At 40.9% G+C, this 9109-nt stretch overlaps 1 pseudogene; it reads left to right on the top strand.

Annotated features, from left to right (window-relative positions):
* The window catches only part of LOC122142253, a 14078-nt pseudogene extending 5405 nt beyond the window's left edge, over positions 1–8673 (top strand).
* Positions 8674–9109: the final 436 nt, after the last annotated feature.

Genomic DNA, 9109 nt, shown 5'->3' on the forward strand with positions numbered 1-9109 from the left:
GATCAGCGTGTGACCAGCTAAGGATCAGCTCATGACTCTCCCCTCCACTTTTTCTCGTGTAGTGGGGCCGGCTTCCCTTCGCCGTGTCGCGGCGCTCTTCGCCCCCCTTTTTTGTCTTTTCTCCTTCTGTCGTCTTGTCCGGAGAGAGATTGTGCAGCATTTGCTGTGTAAAAGATGCCTTTATGCATAGTTTGTAGTTTATTTACAATGTGAGCTTACATTAATCATGATTTTGAAATGTTTCTATAGTGGGTATATTTCAGTTTAGAGCTAGTGTCGTGTGTGGGTAAAGCTCATGACCAGCTGGTGTGGTTAGAGATGAATTGTTGCAGGACATATTGATCAGGAATGAGTGGGTGAGGATGAACAGTAGAATGTGGTGTGTGATGCTGTCCAGTGGGGTAGTAAAGGGAGGAATTGTGAGGGACTACCAAAAATTGAACTTGTGGTTTTATGAGTCTTAAAAACCAAAGGTCAAAGTACGCAGTCTTATTTATGTGGGATTAAGTGGTAACGAGGTTCCATCTCTGCACTTCAGATTCACGAATCTCCTCATCCCCAGCCACAACATGTGTTCCAAAGATCCTCATCACACATGCAGAAACCTGTCCCGAGGAAAACTCAGCAGGTCTGACTTATTAAGAACTAATAAGTTGGTGATCAGTCCAACTGTCAAGACACTGTTTGTTATATGGCAGGACTGATGGGCCGGGGAAATATGATAATTTTATTTATAAATACAACCGGGATATTAAATTATGCAGTTGTCAGGCAATTTTCTGTTGCCACCAATGAAATGTATTATGTAACAAAAAAAAATTGACGATAGGATCACTTAGTCAAGTAGTTACAGGCCATGATTTAATATGTCATTTAAAACCAGTCCTGAACTTGGATCCCCGCTCTTTAATACTGCCCATGTACGTGGAACTTTTAGCACCAGGACACACACATCCGACAGTAACTGGTACCATGTTCCCTGAGCAACGGATTCTGTCCCCTCCCGATCGGGATCTTACGAGGGGTGTTTTTCAGATGAGTGTCACGATGGGTGGCTCGGTAAGATGGGATGAAAGAAGAAAAGCGAAACGAGGCCAACTAATATCGGCTCTAGTAGGAAACCATTCGGATTACATTGCACTTCAGGGTGATGGAAAACTGTTTGTTTTTCTTAGACAAATTTGTTTAAACAAATTGATTAGCTCCACAACTGAGGGACACCAATACGAAGAGTTTCGCTGGTAAATAATTAAAAAACAAAAAAATGGATTCAGTAATGTTATCTTTTTTTATTGTCAGATTTCAGTAATGCTGCATATGTTTCCACTAGGACTGTGTTGGACTAAAGAAGGAGGTTAACTTTGGTTTAATTTTTCTTGGGAAATTAAAATGAAAATCTCTTTTTTCAAAACAGTAAGCAGGCAAACCTCCTGAAATTTTCAGTAAAAATATATCTTAAATATAACAAGTTCTAGAGGATATGGGTGCCATTAAAACAGTTTTTCAATTACAAATCCATAAATAGTGTTACGAACAATGATGTCTGCATAGATTATCAATATCTGATTCCAATATCTTTTTAAAAAAGCAAGGGGAGATGGTTACATACATTACTATTCTCCCAGTGCATTAGGAAATGAAATCAGCAGCCTATAAAGATTGCTTGTAGATTGAAGGAAACAGTAAGAGTTTGCGGAAAGCCAGAAGCAGAGTCCTGGGACTCTTTCAGATCTGATTATGGAGGCACCCTTCAGGAACGAACATGAGGTTATGGAATATTGGTTGAATGCAACGCTTTCAATACCAACATCTTCCTTTATTTGTTTATAAAACAACACAACAAAAGAAAAAACTAATATCTAGAATTTCATTGCCTGTGATGTGATTGATTCAATTCCAAGGGATACTGATTTAATTTCAAAAAAATTTCTTGAGGATCAAATGATCTTTTCCTCCATGCTTTTATTAAAAATAATTGCTATTATTATAAATTCAAATTTTTGTTTGTTAATAAATATTACAAGATGCAGTTGTTCTACAAAGTAGTAGACAAATTTAAGACAACAAATGAAAATGTTATTTCTATTAAACAAGACAAAAAACAACACCGAATTGAATAATCAAACGTGAAAAAAAATAATCACGTTAGTCTTTAGTGTTATTTATGACAAATTATGAATGATTATTAACAGCAGTGCAAAAACAGCTATTTTGTGACAACTGGTTGATTTTAGATTTTTGGTTATATTGTGCTTATATACCATGAAGTCGTAACATGATTACTATGACAAATAAAAATGAAAATGGATTTTATTAATCAGTTGTTCTCTATCTCTGTCAGTCTTTTCTTAATTTGTCGAAGATCGAATCTCTCAATCATTTATATTGCATATGTCTGCATTTGAAAAAAGTGAGGTTGGTCTCTCTGGGAAAGCTCCTCTCTTAGTGTACATGGAAGGAAAAAATGAGCCAATACAGAGGGAGATATGTAGAGTCAACAGCAGGAAAAACATAAACGGTGATCTAAACCAGGAGACAGACAATGCATTGGGATGAAGTCAATTTTCTCGTGCACCTGATTTGCCGAAGTGCATCACGTGACAGCTCCGGCTAGCTCCCAGTGTTTGGCCCTAGCGACTTTGTTGCTAGTTAAAGGAATACTCCCACCCCAAATGAAAAATTTGTCACACTATTACTTACCTCCATGTCGTACAAAAACCCGTAAAAAGCTTCGTTCATCTTAAAACACAATTTAAGATATTTGGCTTGAAAAAACGGGAGGCTTGGACTGTCCCCTAGATGCCAAGTAAATAAACAGTGTAAGGTCCAGGGAAAGTATGAAAAAAGCATCGTTCAGGAATACTCCATTCGCCATCAGTGATTCAAACCGTAACGTTATGTTTGAGGAGTAAACCTCTTTAGTCCGTGATAAGTGACCAGTGACGTGACATTACCAGCCAAGTCTGGTGACACATACTCAGAATTGGTGCTTTGCATTTAAAACATCCAAAGTGGCACATACACAGCATGAACAACCCACACCCGGAGCAGTGGGAAGCTTTATGCTGCGTCGCCGGGGGGAGCAGTTGGGGGTTCGGTGCCTTACTAAGGGCACCAGTTGTGGTATTGGCCGGCCCTTTCGGAATCAAAACCACAACCTTAGGGTTAGGAGTCAAAACTCTCTAACCATTAGGGCCACGACTTCCAATAAAAATGGTGTATAAAAACTGGTATAAAAATGATCTTTGTTGGCAAATAGGAGTTTTCCGTTGTGATAATTCTGTCATTATTGTTTTGTTAGTTGGTAGCTAAATAAACTTTCAACAGATTTTTAAACTCTTTTCCTTGCAACTCTGAAGTTTTCATCAATTAGGGAGCATTTACATGCAAGGTTCTTGATGCCAAATTCCGATTTTATGACTATATACGATTTTTTTGACGGGACCCGCTTACCTCATCTTTACAAGTGACCCCATATCGATTTTTGATTTTAACAATACACTGCTGAAATAACAAACGTGACGTTCTGACCCGGGAAAAAGGAAGTAAAAAACAGCCCGATACAAGGATGGCAGATTGCAAAAAAAAAAAAGTAATATACAGTGTTTTGCTTTCCAATATTTTTGAAAAAGTTCAAACAAAAAAAAAAATCAGCAAACCAATGGGTCTCGTACGGGAGAAAAAAGAGGACTTAAAAAGACATTAAAAAAACACCTCCGCAATTGCTCCACTGTGTGTATCAACCGTCGGTCCATCGCGCCTATAATAAATTCATGTGATCTCTCAGTTGGTGGTGTCCCACCTGAGTTAGACGTCACTTTTTTAATGGCGTCTGACTACCGCATTTTACTGGGGAATTATACCGATTTGTCTGTCTTTACATGGCACACGCAAATGCACGTATCGATTTCATATCCGATTTATTACCACATAAGAATGAGGCCTGAATCCGATCTGAGGAAGCTCCCGGAATCCATGTGGTAGTTTTTTTTCCTGCTTACACGTTCACTGGTCATATCCGAATCTGTGCCACATGAGAGGAAAAAAATCGGAAGTAGGTCACTTGAACCATGCAGTGTAAATGGGGCCTAAGAAGAACAAGCTTCCCCGCCATTATTGAGTGTTTTATGGCTTTTACGTGTTTTCACTGTTGCCACACTTGGGGGCGCTATTGCACATTCTTCTGAGTACTAGTAACAAAGCCTCCCGAAAGAAAAAAACCACACATGAACAAAGGGCCGAGAAGAAGAAAACAAAGCGATCTCTTATGTAAAACACGATGAATATTAAAAATAATGCGATCATCAGAAATAGGACAGGCATGTAAAAATGAAAACTGCATTTATGAAGGTATTGGGAAAATGCTGGCAAGAAAAGAAGTTAATATTAAATTAGTGAGTACACTTAATGTTTCTCTTTTCGGTATTAATTCATTGTGGTGAATAATTAGAAAACCGTGCTTTAATTTCACAATGTTTTAAGCTTTTCTACGAATGCAGGCTTACTTGCGTAATTCAGAAGTTTACAATCTTAGATACAAGTGACTAAGAAACAATCCTGCAAGTAATTTAGTTTGTTGACTGTAAATGTAAAAGATACGAGTCACTCATGGGACATTTTTCATTCACGAATACAACACAGAGCAACTAATTTGGTGCTAATTTTATTTTATTTTTTTTTAAATCACAAATGTGTTTATGAAGAGGCCTGGCATAATAGGCAAAAGAAACTAGGGATTTCAGCAGGTGTCTACACACTGTTATGATTGTTTTGTGTCATATCATACTTTCAGGCTCATTACATAGACAACAGACATATATTTAAAAGATGTTTAATTACAATTGTTAAGACCAAAAAAAAAAAAAACAAAAAAATAAAAAACAAAACAACAAAAAGAGTAACTTATAAAGAGTATTTTCAAGTAAGCCAGCAAGCAAACATAATTTTTTCCCCATAATAGTTTACCATAGTTGAGGAATAATTCAAGTCACATATTAGTTAGATGATTAGACCAGTGTGTTTACACACAATCCAATCAAGTAATTTAATGTTTCATGTAAAACAACTGAACTTAAAAATGGTAATATTATATGAGCCTGCGTTATTAGAATTTATCAGTGCAGTGTTGGAAGCACAAGATGGATGAGGAAGAATTCAAAAGTGCTTACTGAGTTTAAAGGTTTGGAGAAAGCTAACCCAAAGGTCTTTACGGACACAAAAAATTCTGGCTTCTCAGGAAAGCAGCAGAGCTTTGTTATTGAAAGTGAAGTTATGTCAAATGTACACCTGGATTTAGTAGCTACATGCTTATATATATGATTTTACAGCTTTACAACTTTATACTTTTTAGATGAAGTTTTGAATTATGTTCGACAAAGGCGGCACTTTAGCCCAAAGTAGTCAGGCGCAAAAATGCTCCAAAGAGATTTTTGGAGCAGATTACAACACGCAGACCAATAGATGCTGAGAAAACACTAGTTGCCATTAGCAAAAAGGCTTTTACTAGCCTGGCATGTGTGTGAATTATAAACATGTAGGTGTGTGTTAATTGGTGTCATCATCTTTCCTCACATGTTCATATTTACTGATCCAAACTGATTACTTGGCAATATATTTTAGGACACACATTGTGCTGCATGTCAGAGGAAAACAATGTCCTCTGAAGAATCAGAATGAATATGACCCCTATTTAGTTAAAGGTTATGTTTTGTCTGAATGGAACACAAGGAACATTCTTCTTATTCATCTATTATCAGTTTTATCTACTGAACAGTGTATGTGTATCAGATTGCTTTAATACATGCGATGTGTAGGGGATGGATTTGAGTGTGGGGAAACAACCAACAAAAGACGGTTAGCAGTATATATCTGTGTGAGTGGTAGATTACTTTACAAAAGTGCTGTAGGGTTTCCACTGAGAACCAGAAAATCACAGGAGGAGGTCACGACACGGCATTATAAAAAAAAAAGGACCTGCCCCTAAAAAACCCTTAACAGATCGAGGGCACTGAATTTGGAAATAAGGTTAGTGTTTTTTATTTGATTAACCTATAACTGTAGATCAGTGAAAGTGTGGAGGAAACAGTTGCAGACTTTTATCAGCTATTTATTTAACAATTTAGAATAGTTCACTGATGTGGTAAAGCATAACATGTCCCCCCGTTATGCTTATTTATAGAGAAAACAATAATTATTTTTGTATAATTTTGAGAAATTGTGTTAATAAAACATGTTAAAAATGCACCTCACTAACCCTGTATGCATAGTCAGTATATGTCATATTAAATGGGACCACATTCACCACCAGGTTTCATGATGTGGCCTAAGTTCAACTTTTCTCAGGGTGTATTTTTCACACTTGTAGTTCAATTAGTGTTGGTTTCATTTTGCTCCAAGGACCAAAAAAGGCATAGTGATACGTTTACAACCTGATCCGGTTAGTGTTCACACTGGCATTTTTGAAACCTAAAGGCATAGTCATACGTTTACAACCTGATTGACCAGTTTTTGTGATGTATATATCACGAAGGATTAAGCATTCTATTGTGTGCATGTATATATGGGTTTACTTTTACCAGCTGAGAACTCACGTTATATGCAGAAATGAAGAAAAATCTGCTGCAAGGAAATGGCTGTTCCAATGCCTTTTTTAAATAATGGCCGAACATGGGGTCTTTGGTAGGAATCACTAATCAGAACTGCATTTTCGTCAAATGAATTGAGTGTGTAATCCAGCATTTTGCTTGATTCCTTAGTGTTCACAGCTGTTATTTGTACTAATATTATCTTACCTTGAAGTTACAAGATAAAACAAAAAATTGCCCCATGGTTTTACTATAATAAAAACAAAGTTAGTAACCTTTTTTGTTGCATTTTAGAGTTACCATTTGTATAAACAGTTATACTACAATATACAATGGATTTAAAACTAATGGTTGAGTTAGCAAAACAGTGGAATTTATTTGTTACCATGGTTTACTCTATAATAATGGTGGTTCCCTTTCCAGTCATTCACGTTCAATTTTACGTCAGGGAATGATTAAGATCGAAGGGATATAAGCTAGGAGAGCACGACTCGCATGCTGCTTGTTAAAAACAAAAAAAAAAAAAGCAATGAATGTGGCGTCGCGAAGTTTGCATCAGCAACACGCCCCGCAGTGCGTAAATATAAGGACAAGTAGCGTGCAGGTTTGCACATTCCAGCTGTTAAGCGGTCAGAGCTGCGCCTTCAAGATTCTACAGGTAAGGTGAGTTCGTCAAGGATGGATGTTTCGGGACGAGAGTGTGGGTATTCTGGCCAGCGTCAAGCGGTGGGGGTGACAGTGCTGCTGCCTTTTTCTAAGGCGTGCTGAAGCTTTCCTGGTCGGCAGTTTCACGCTGAAGCTCCTCCTGGGTCACTTCAACAATTTGCAGTGTTTTCTCCAAACTAAAAAGAGCAATGCCTAAGAGAGCTCCATGCAGTGAGTAGCGCGGGCGTCTTGGTTAAAAGATGTCTTTCCACTCATCCGTTTCTGGATATTAATTGGATCCTGGCTCCATCCTGATGGTCCACGGTCAGCCTGCATCTAAGTGCCTGGGCCCGAGGGGCAGCTGGTGGCAAGCGTTCGTGGATGGAGTCATGTTTTCCTTGTGGGAACATGACCATCCCAGCGATATTCTGATCGAGGCTCCTCTTGTTCAAATGGGAGGAGATCCCCCTCCCCATGTACCCGTTCTAGTTCCTCCGTCAAAAGAGAGGGCTGCGGCAGTTCATTGGCCAGGGCGAATCACTGCAAAAATCGGGGGGGACGAGCTAGGCTCTGGACTGGATATCTTGGCTGCATTGCATTGCTTTGGGAGAAGTTGGCGTTGCCCGAGTCAGATTCCAGAGCTGACTGCTCTAGGCTTGCAACGGGCTGCCAAGAGCGCGGGCTGCCATGGAAGGGCCTTCCATCTCTCGAGGAACACTCCAAGGCTGGAAGGATTGGTTCTTGGGGGTGCCGCACGCCAAATCGGCGGCAGCCAAAACTCAGGTTCCATTATTCCGGAATTGCAGGAGGAGGTTAACTAGGGTCATAGGGGAGGCACTTTTTCTACCCCTGAAACAGATCAAGTGCCTCCTCCATCCTCCACTACCCTCAACGGCGGGGGCGGTCTAAAGGGGGTATGTGGAGATTCCCCCAGTTGAAGTAACGCTATTGGTTTGCAGCTTTGCGCAAAAGCCTCTTGGCCGCCTGGCTGGGGTTAAATCCGCACGCCTCCCGCCAGGGGCTGTAAATGTCTAGTCCGCACTGAAACGGGCAAGGTTGGAGGCAGGCTGCATGAGGGTAGTTCTGACCCAGGTGGTCATGTAGGAGCTGCGCACTGCGACGGACCTTGCACTCCGAGGCAACGAAGAAAGTCACAGCGGCGGTTGGTCCTGGAATCGAGCCCGATGGTTCCGCGCTTAGTGGTCCAGGAACGCCCACCTTTGGCTTACCCTGGGGAGACGGAGGCGATCAAGCACAATCCGCGACCCCGGAGTGCACCAACTATCTGCCTGCCGCTAATCGCCCGGGGAGCACCATCCTGCTGCACCACCACCGCTCCAGCCCGGACTCAGCAGCAGCATTGCGGCCACGGGCTGGCAGGCTGGCACACCAGGAAAGAGTGAAGCGCCATGAGACGGGCAACCCAGGAGTCTCAGGATTCTGATCTTCAGGGAGATGGTGGAGGGCCCCTGAGTTCGCTTGTTCGGTCTCTCTGGGGGGCCTGGATTAGAGCTCCACAGGACGGCTCTCGGGGCTGGCTAACAAGAAAACCATCAGACTAGCCTATGTACGATTCAGTTCACCCGGCCATCCTCCCAAGTTCAGGGGGCATCCGGTTCAACCTCTGTGTCCGGGGACAAAGATGCTACCACTTTTCGAGGCGGGAAATCAGCGGTTCTGCTGCGCGAAGGAAACGCGATTGAGCTTGGTCCACTCCACCCGATATGAAAGGAGGGGTTTTTTTAAGCCCATACTTTCATTGTACCCAAGGAAAGGGGGGGGGTTACGGCAATCCTGGGACCTCGCAGCGTTCTGACCGGGCCCCTTTTCACAAGCTCACGTTTCTTGTTCAGGGATGTTAATGGCAGAAAAGTATCTTT

The sequence above is a fragment of the Cyprinus carpio genome, chromosome B24, assembly GCF_018340385.1.
Source record: "Cyprinus carpio isolate SPL01 chromosome B24, ASM1834038v1, whole genome shotgun sequence".
NCBI classification, from domain to species: domain Eukaryota; kingdom Metazoa; phylum Chordata; class Actinopteri; order Cypriniformes; family Cyprinidae; genus Cyprinus; species Cyprinus carpio.